Genomic DNA, 10,430 nt, shown 5'->3' on the forward strand with positions numbered 1-10,430 from the left:
CACTCTGACAAAGTATCATACCAGTTCAAGCCAGTATTTCTCTTTGTATGAGTGGTGAATACAGGAACAATTGCAAACATGACCTGCCTTATCTGGATTATGGTGGTGGTGATCGAAATCAGACATACAGGGCCCTCCAGCTTCTTTCGGCATGCAGGAATGCACAGCCTCTGAGTAGTGGTTAATGTCCTCCCTTTGGGAACAGGTCACTCAAGAATTCTTTTAAAAGATGGCATATACATCTTTGAGCAGCTTTTCTGTATTCAGGTGTCTGTTGATCACTTGATATCTTTCCATGGATTTGGATTGTTTGTCCTACAAGTGCTGTGTGTGGCTGGTGTTTTCACTGCTGTCCTGAATGATAAAATGATATTTAAAAATAGCTTTGTAAAAGCACAGCACAATACTTCAAATAGTCTTAACATGCCAAGTATCTCACATTATCCACCTTTTTTCAGTGTTGCACGAAGGACACACGCTACAATTTATTTTTAGGTGATACAAACAATAAGCATTACTCTTGGGTTTGTTGTTTTTCTTTTTAAAAAACAGCATATAGAGAAAAAATCTCCTAGGACAAATGTAAACCAGGGTCTACTTCTCCAGATTAATCTCCTGAGGCATTTTTTAGTCACTATGGTGTTTTGATTGTAATCAAAGAAAGATGAAGCCTTACACTTTTTGAAAGAAGTTGGACAAGCACATAATGATAATAAATTAATGTATTTTTGCAACAACAACATTTTGTTTCAGTGACTGATGCTAACTGACCTATCAAAATAACCAGTTAATGGAACCTTAAAAACTAATACAGCAGTTTAGTATCAGTTATCTTTTTTCTGTTTGAAAAGGTACTGTATCTCAGAGTGTCAGGACACAGTGAACTTCAGTTTCTAAAGAGTTACTTTTTTCTGGGGCTCTAGAAATGGTCTTTGAAAGTGAAGTAACCCTCCAGATGAACTCCAATACATTCATGATATTGTTTCTGGTAAGTGGATGATTTACAGAATTCTTAACATAGTTGGTCTTCTGCTGTTTCAAGCAGAAATTTTTATTTTCTAACAAAATGCAGTAAAGAACTATGAGAAAGCAGGAGGAATCTGCCTAGTGGCTAATAGGGCTTGAGTATGCACTGCCAACTTATTTTATACAGTTAGTGACAAAAAATCCTGAAGTATGTGTTGTATCCCTGACCCAAAGCTATTTGCAATTTGCATTTGGAAAATAAAGATCCTTACAGTCCAGCATCCCCTGGCTCTCTGAGAGGAAACCCAGGTAAATAGATACTTAAGACTGTGTAATTTCATCTTGAGCTGCCAAGACAGTTAGCAGATGATCATGATATTAATTCTGTATTGTGCCCTCCTGAGGAATCTCCAAATATTTGAAGAGCAAGGCATGGGAATCATAATTTCATTCTTCACTGAAAGGAACTCTTTCCTCGCAGGAATGAAGAAAAGTCAATTCTCAACCAGCACAAAAATGCAGGGCAAGAACTGAGGAATGATTTTTTACGCAGCTGCAGAAATATATCCAAAGTGTAATTATTTATGTTGGAATTTGAACAGGAGATTTCAAATTCCAATCTTTTTTTTTTTTCTGAAAAGTATAATGGCAACTTTTTAGCTACCTTGTAGGGGTATGAGCTTCTCTGCAATGAGAGCTGAGCAATATTTCCTAACTCCATAATTTCTAAATCCCACTGGTTTCATTCTGACTAACATGGAACAATGCTACCTGCTGAATTTTTAAAGTTATTTTTCTGAAGTGTCTCCTTATTCTCTGGAAGTCTTTTGTCCAACTACTGGTCAGACCCATCTGATGAGGGTCTGACTCAGCTGATGAGATCTAGTCAAACAGGTATTGCTAGAAAACACTTTTTATTAAAAACATGTAGGTGTTTCTAATGCTCAAGTTGTTTTAACACTTCTCTTTCCTGACATGTGCACAGGGCCAGTTCTCCAGCACTGCTGGAGGAGTGGTAGGGGAGAGAGCTACTTTTTTAACTCCCAACTTTCTGCTGCTCTTTCCCCCCCCCCATGTTTTCAGCACCTACAGCCTGGTGTGTGTATGTCCATCCTGCTTCATTCTACCACTGCTTTTTAAGCCAGCTGCTTAATAATGAAGCTCTTGATGAGACAGTGAAACAAGTACCAGCAAAAATGAGTCTTCATTACTGCTGGAGAAGACCTGGCGTGTTTGATATGCATGAAGCTTTGTGCAGACAGCTATGGCTATAAACTGCCATTTGTTGCTGTCAAACAAATAAGCGTTACAACTTTTTAAAACCGTTGCTCTTCTCTAGCACAGGATTTATATTTGAAAAATAAAATAAAAACTAATTAGCACTTTATCTTTGTTTCATCCACACCTAAAACGTGGATGTTGGCTGATGAACAGAAACCCTGTTCTCTATTACTGCTTACTCAACAGGGCTGGAAATGATAAATAATAGGCTTGATTATATTATAAATAAGTGAGTCAAAGTGGTTGTGACCTGAGACCTAAGCCCCCAGATATTTCGGCTATTTGTATATGGTTACTATGTTTGTAAAATATATAAATTTTTCACATAACTGCATGTTTGTAGAGTTTGGTTTTAATATGTAACAGAGAGCCTAAAAAACCCACATACTCTTAACCCATTTTTCTTTCAGTTTTACAGGAAGTGCTGTGTTTGGCATACATGTTGTGGAAACCTAAGAGAGAGAAAAAAAGAAGCTTAACTACGAGGTACTCCTCCCAGTAGCATCTCCCAGCTGAACTACTAAAGTTTTATTGATAACAGCCTGGGTTATCTGTGGGCAGTGTCACTGATAACTCTCCTGTTACCAAACAGACCGAACATAGCATGCCTCATCAAAAGATTTAGAGCTGTCTCCTATATTCATAGAACTAGTTTACTTCTCACCTATTTTTTTTCTTCTATATGGCCAGAATATCTTAGACCTTCAGTAAATCTTAATGCCTATGGATTTTGAACTTGTGCCTAATTCATGTCCATATGCATGAGCCATCTATGTCATCTTACTGAGGAAAACCTTTTGACATGATGGCTAGGAAATATTGCAAAGTTATGGTGCCTAGCTAGTTAGAAAAATCCCAAGCAATTGGACCTGCGTGAAAACTACAAAAGGAATTTGGTTTCTGTGGATATTCCAGATGACTCTCTTCACAATACCTACCAAAAAGAAAGAAAAAACCAACCACCCAGAGTATACATAATATTCTTCTGTGTGCTCTGTAGCATACAGGAAGAAGACTGGTAATTGCCATTTTCTTTCTCCTGGGGTAGACATAGCCCCAGCCTGTAGCAGGAAAGGTGAGGAAGTGGGAATGTCATGCATTATATGGTTGGGACTGTATGTGACTAGGTGGCACCAACAGGAGTGTTAAAAACAACTTAATATTTCTGACCTGCATATCATATTTCTGCATTTGTACATTTGTACACATGTACACGTGTGTACATGTGCATGCTCCCATTCTCCAGCATTCAGAACACTTTGAATGCAAACTGTTCTGGCGCAGTCATTGCAAAACAGCAAGGTGAGTTTATAGCTGCTGTGGCAGCATTCATGTGCTTACTTTTGTTCCTATGGCTGGCACATGCCAAGAACGAATGTCCCTAAAACAAAAGAGAAGGAATCAAAGCTAATTCCTACCATGTTTTTAGCATGTGGATAAATAAATTCCTACAGCTTTTAAGGATCAAAGCAATTGCTGAGCAAGAGTAGTTACTAGGCCAGCGTATCTCACTGTGCACAAAAATAAATAAACATAGAGGAGAAGGGAAACTGAAATGTGTCTCTGAACATGCGCTGTACTCTACATCATATTCCTTTGGTGTAATTGGTCTTTTTGTAATTTCTCACTAGGATATAAGAAGTGGAATTTGCAGTGAATATAATTTTATGTGGGTGGTTAAACTGTGTTCTATCATTCTCTCTTAATCTGGGTTGACAGATAGACATTTTATCTCCCTGTGTTCTCATATTTAGACCTTTTTACTCTATGGCACTAGGAGAGAAAAGCCTGTTGACCTCTGTTCTGATTTAATACAACAATGTGGATGACTTGGGCTGTTCAATCATTCACAGAGAAATCAAGACAAACTTTCCTCTGCCACTCTATGCCACCAAGGGCAATGGGTTTGCTGAGAGGTAGTAGTCTCACCCCTGTAATAAGTGTGACAATATCAGAGTGGATCAGTGTTTAGATATGCTTACTGACCCCACTGTGGGAAGCTTGTCAGATATTTGCTTCCTGTCTGCAGTATCATGAATATATGACGAATATCAGCATTAATCTCAGCAAACTACTTATTAACACCTTATAGCTCAGCACAGATGTCATGAGAGAAAGAATCATCTAAGCCATGGTTTTAAGGGGACTCTAAACATATCTCAACACCCTTATTAGCATTGAGTAATACAGCACACGTTCTTGTGCTACCAGGCAGTACTTGTGCGTCTCTACGGTCCTCCCCACCATTTAGGCTGTGACTGATTTCCATCTTTAAAGGCTGTGCCATTGCATGGCCTGCCCTTCACCATTGCAGCTGCACCTAGTCCCATTGGAAAATGCAGATCGATAAAGGATGTTTTTGTTCTGGAGTACCTGCTATAATGACATATATCTGTGCTGGGGAGAACCACAGCTATATCTTTCCTTTGTTCTGCTGTTGGCACCAGGTGGTGTTCTCTAGCACCATGACATGATAGATGTACATACTTCTTTTACTTTGTCTCTATAGTAACAGACTGCCAAAAGAAGAGACTTCATGTCTGGGAGCTCAGCCATGAGCACAGGGAAAATGGAGGACTATACCCCACCATCAGGAAAGGAAACTCTTTAAGAATAAATTGTTTAAACAAAGTGTTATGGATGGAAGACTGGAAATGACACATATAAGTTAAGACGCTTGAGAAGGTGGTATTCTGAAGCTGAAGCCAGTAGTAAAATCACTGGCCAGTTTGGAGTTGGTTTCTACTCAGCTTCCATGGTGCCCAACAAAGCAGAGCTGTTCTGACAGTCTGCAGAGCTGGGGAGTCCAGGCTGCCACTTGTCTTCAGATGGTTCAGTAATATTTGAGATTGCAGAAACATCTGGCGTCAGAACTGGGACTAAGACTATTATACATCTCAAAGAAGACTGCAAGGAGTTTGCAAATGAAGACTGGGTCCAGGAGGAGGTGACAAAATATAGCAACTTCATCAGCTTCCCACTGTATCTCAGTGGGAGAAGAATTAACTCATTGCAGGCACTCTGGATCCTGGACCCCAAGGACATTGGCAAGTGGCAGCATGAAGTGTTCTACTGCTTAATAGAACTGGCTTATGACAAGCCCCGCTATGTCCTGCACTACAAGACCAATGCTCCCCTCAACCTCCTCAGCATCTTCTATGTGCCTGAGCAAAAACCATCCATATTTGATATCAGCAGGGAACTGGGCTCCAGCATTCCCCTCTACAGCTGCAAAATTCTCATCCAAACCACAGCTGCCTAAATGGCTGTGTTTACTTAGAGGGGTTGTGGACAGTGCGGATACACCCCTGAACCTCAGCAGGGAACTGCTACAGGAGAATGCCATTATCAGGAAGCTCTGAGATGTTTTGCAGAAGAGGTTAATGAAATTCTTCATTGACCAGAGCAAGAAGGACCCTGAAAAATACGCCAAATTCTTTGAGGAATACGCAGCGTTCATGAGAGAGGGGGTCGGCACAATAGCAGAGCAGGATGTCAAGATGGACATAGAAAAGTTTCTACATTACGGATCATCTGCCCTGCCTGCAGGCCAGCTGACCAGCCTGACTGACTATGCCTCCTGCATGAAGGCAGGAAACAAAAACATCTACTACCTGTGTGCATCAAAACAGCACCTGGCCGAGCACTCCCCATACTTTGAGGCCATGAAGAAAAAGGAAGTTGAGGTCCTGTTCTGCTCTGAGCAATAGGTGAGCTGACACTCTTGCACCTTTGGGAGTTTGACAAGAAGCAGCTTATCTCAGTGGAGACAGATATTGTTGTTGATCACTGTAAGGAAGAGAAGTTTAAGGATAGCATCCAGCTGCAGAACATCTGACAGAGAAAGAGGCTGAGGATCTGATGGCCTGGATGGTCAGGGCAACCCCAGTATCAATACAGGCTGGGGGATGAAAAGATTGAGAGCAGCTCTGCAGAGAAGGACTTCGGGGTACTGGTGAACGAAAAGCTGGACATGAGCCAACAATGTGCACTTGAAGCCCAGAAAGCCAAGTGTAACCTTGGCTGCATCAAAAGAAGCGTGGCCAGCAGGTTGAGGGAGGTGATTCTGCCCCTCTACTCTGGTCTGGTGAGACCGCACCTGCAGTACTGTGTCCAGCTCTGAAGCCCTCAGTACAAGAAGGACATGGACCTGTTGGAGTGGGTCCAGAGGAGGGCCACAAAAATGATCCAAGGGCTGGAGCACCTCTCCTATGAGGACAGGCTGAGAGAGCTGGGGTTGTACAGCCTGGAGAAGAGAAGGCCGTGGGGAGACCTTATTGCGGCCTTCCAGTACTTAAAGGGGGGCTATAGGAAAGATGGGGGCAACCTCTTTAGCAAGGCCTGTTGTGACAGGACAAAGGGTAATGGTTTTAAACTAAAGGAGGGTAGATTTAGACTGGATATAAGGAAAACATTTTTTATAGTGAGGGTGGTGAAACACTGGCACAGGTTGACCAGAGAGGTGGTAGATGCCCCATCCCTGGAAACATTCAAGGTCAGGCTGGATGGGACTCTGAGCAACCTGATCTAGTTGAAGATGTCCCTACACAGTGCAGGGGGGTTGTACTAGATAACGTCTAAAGGTCTCTTCCAACCTAAACCATTCTATGATTCTACTATTCTCCCCCTTCTGTTTTGCTGGATGAAAGGCAAGCTGAAATGTTTGGCTTCACTTCTGAGAGGAAAGGAATGGGCATTCTCCAATCGCAACATTTTCTTTTATTGCTAATGCTTTGACACAAGTCCTGATGTTGCTTTGTGGGAAACCACTGTATTTTTTTTCCTCTCTTCCCCCTTTATCTCCAGCCTCAGTCCATTCAATGCATGATAGTGCAAGCATACTTCTGAACAATTCAGAGTTTCTCCACCAATTTGCTGTTTCAAGCCACAACAAGTTCAAACACCATTGCTCACTTTCAGCATTCTCTGTGATTCAGCCTCTTACACTCCCTTTCATTTACTATGTTGTGCTATCATCACCTCCCCACTTTGTAATAGCATTGTTTAGCTACACAAATATATTAGCACCTTGCAGTTTCTAGGCTGGCAAAGTGTTTCAGCTGCTTGTCAGGGTGAGAGCCAAATATGCAACAGCTTTGCCTGTGCCTTCAAAGCTCAGCATTAGGATTTAAGGACAGAACAGTAGAGTATATCACATATCAAATGTTTTGGGAACCTTTGGAATTAAAAGCCAGAACTAGAAATGGAAGTGATGAAACACAGAGACTTACAAAATCCTCCCTGAGAGGTATAGGCTGTTTCCTGTTGAGTTTTAAATAGTGATATTTCTGGCTGAAAAATGGGTGTGGATGAAGAGACTTTGTTGATCTCCTGTAGGCCATAAGATTCTTTTCTCTTTGTAGTACTGCAAAAGCTATCCCAGACACTGGTTCATGGAAAATATGTGTGTGTGCATATGTGTTGTGTGCGGACACATACATGATGTAGAAGGTTTGCTGTAGTATGGTAAGTATCTTATGTGAAAGTGACAATTCAAAACATTTTAGAAGTAGGTGCTTGTCTTTCATGTTCACTGCATTTTTTTTGCCAATACATAGATGTTTAGAAAACCCTCCTTGTATTTCACCACAGTCTGTAGAATTTGGGCAACATATTAACTACGAAAAATATAAGACACAGAAAAAAGCTGTGTGAAATAATTCCTTTGAAGCTGAAATAAAAACTTAGTTACACCCAGAGAGTAATTATGAATAGTTGGATACTATTACATTGGCAACATGCATAGAGACTTTAATTCCTTCGGTTGAGGAGGGCATGGATGAGTTGAGAAGGAATATTTTTCCATCTTAAAATGATCATCTTTTTGTATATTTGTAGAAATTGGTGAAGACAGATGACAGTCAGTGAGGGGGAAAAGGGTTACAGTTTAAAATAAGTACTGATATCAGATGAAACATGGAACAAACGTACAGAAAAATGGAAGGAACTTGTACTGGAGGTTATGCAAAAATTGTGCATGGATTTATAGAAAATAGTAAACTCTCAGATTCCCTATAATCTTCTGTCTGACTCTGTGGGAATCCAGTTGTTTCAGCTTCCAGAACTGCAGTTATAAAAATAGCACAATGTAAAAATAATGCATGTACAATAAATTGGTAACAATGGCCAAGGTCTGTTCGCTCTAATGAGAAAGCCAATGCTTGAGCTATGCAGTTGGACTCTGTACATTTTCTTTTGGCTGTAGATTTCATGATTCTTTTCAAAGTTTCTTTCCAGCCTTTCTGAAGCTCTGCCTGGCACCAATGAGCCAGAAGTTCAGTCCTGGAGGAGAGGAATGAAGAAATAATATGGTCAGGCGAGAGATGAATTTTTGTTGGAGAAGGAAGTACTAGGAATGAGTTATGCTTGCTTTTTTTTTTTTTTTAACCTGACAATGACTCTGGTAAGTCTAAGATAGAGCTGGAGATAACTTTGCCTGACAGCATGCTTCATTTACTCGTCAACAAGGAGCTGCTTACATGCAGGCACTGTAAGATTGAAAAGACAGTAAGTACCACAAGCTTTTCAACACACACCTTGGAAAGTGTCCCTTTGCCCTGGAGCTGCCAGCCTGCAGTGTGATACCACTGCCTCAGCCTGCTTCTGTACAGGGATCCCCATGGCACAGTGACCTGAGCTGCATCTCTCTGCAGAATCCTGATTCCTGCCTGCCTTCCCCTGTCAGGCACCTTTAGTCTCCAATTAAAGATAAGCAGCATTCCTTCTTCATGGCCTTTCCTTACTCTCAGCCTTCACACTGGTGACCTTTAGTTTCATTTAGTTTACATCTCCTTACACTAAGAACCAGCTGTCAGAAGAGTATAGTTGGTGTTAGTTAGTGTTGGGTTCCCTTTTTTTTGTAAGAACTCATACTTTTTTTATACTCAGGTTTCATTACAGGTTATTATGCAAGAATAAGCCTTGGTGCTCTTATATATGTGGAACGCTTCTGGCTTCTGAAGTTCTCTGCATTTCTTCAGAAAAAGGAAAAAAGTATAGTACAAGTCTCACTTTTCCATATTTAAGGCATAACAAGATCCAGTGACTGCTGAAATAATGAATCACTGTAATTTACATATACAGGTCAGTGGAGGACATCCACACACATCTGAGAACATCCCTTCAATCAACACCCTCCTTTACTGCTCCTGTTACAGCTGCCTCTTGGCATATACAGCCCAATACCTATACATTCCTATTATAAATCCTTTTAAACAGCTAACAGGTTGCAAGATGAGGAGGTTGCACTATTCATCACTGGGAGGAGACCTGACAACACACAGGGACCCTTGCTCCATGAAAGACGTAGCAGGGCTTGATTGGCTCCAGCGAAACTCGCAGCTCTGTGGGGCAAGGTGTTCCCTGTTTATTCTGTATTATCCCTCTGAGGCCAGTCAGATGAAGTCAGTGATGGATCCAGGCTGTGGTCCTGGAGTTCAGGTGCTGGTGACATGCAGAAACAGTTTCTCCAGCCCCTGGCTGAGCCATGTTGGAGGGAATGGGGAAGGGCAGGATCCTTTCCTTGGAAATGCTTTCGCTATAATTAAACTTACCGGGGGGTGGGGGGCAAGAGTTGTGCGTGTCATGCAGAAGAAAAGGGCCTTCCCCACCCATTACAATGTGAGGGGAAGAAATCTCAGTGTTCACATTTTAGGTGGGAATGTGGGAGACTTGGTGGAGCTGTATTGCCTGCCCAGGCCCATGTGCAGGACAGGGGAGCGTGAGTGCCCACTGCCCCAAGTGGGATGTGTTGCGGGCACCTCAAACACTGCCAGTGTCCCCGCTCTAGCCCGGCTGCTGCTGCTGCTGCTGCTGTGAACATGTTGTTGGTGTTTTACAGCTGCCCGGACTGCCGTGCTGAGTACAGAATGTTCCCTGCCCGCCCCTGAACTGGGATTGAACTTCCCTGGGCCGCCATGCTCCAGGGACTACACAGATACACCCGGCAGTGGGGGGGGGGCAGGGGGGTGGGGGAGAGACAGAGCGTAAGAAAAGCAGGAGGGGTGGAGAAAACGAAGTTCCCAAGGGGTTTGCTTCACCCTAAGTACTTAGGTTGAGAGGGGTGGGGTTTTTGTGTTTGTGTTTGTTTTGTTTGAGTGGGGGAAAAAATCAAACAAATAATTGCAAGGCGATCAGCATCCCTAAACAAATGTACTTTGAGAAAAGATGGAGGAAAAGAGAAA

At 42.1% G+C, this 10,430-nt stretch overlaps 1 pseudogene; it reads left to right on the forward strand.

The window, feature by feature from the left end:
• Positions 1 to 925: 925 nt before the first annotated feature.
• On the forward strand, positions 926 to 6,159 carry LOC142050777 (heat shock protein 75 kDa, mitochondrial pseudogene; annotated as a pseudogene).
• The last annotated feature ends 4,271 nt before the right edge of the window (positions 6,160 to 10,430 follow it).

The sequence above is a fragment of the Phalacrocorax aristotelis genome, chromosome Z, assembly GCF_949628215.1.
Source record: "Phalacrocorax aristotelis chromosome Z, bGulAri2.1, whole genome shotgun sequence".
In the NCBI taxonomy this organism is placed as follows: domain Eukaryota; kingdom Metazoa; phylum Chordata; class Aves; order Suliformes; family Phalacrocoracidae; genus Phalacrocorax; species Phalacrocorax aristotelis.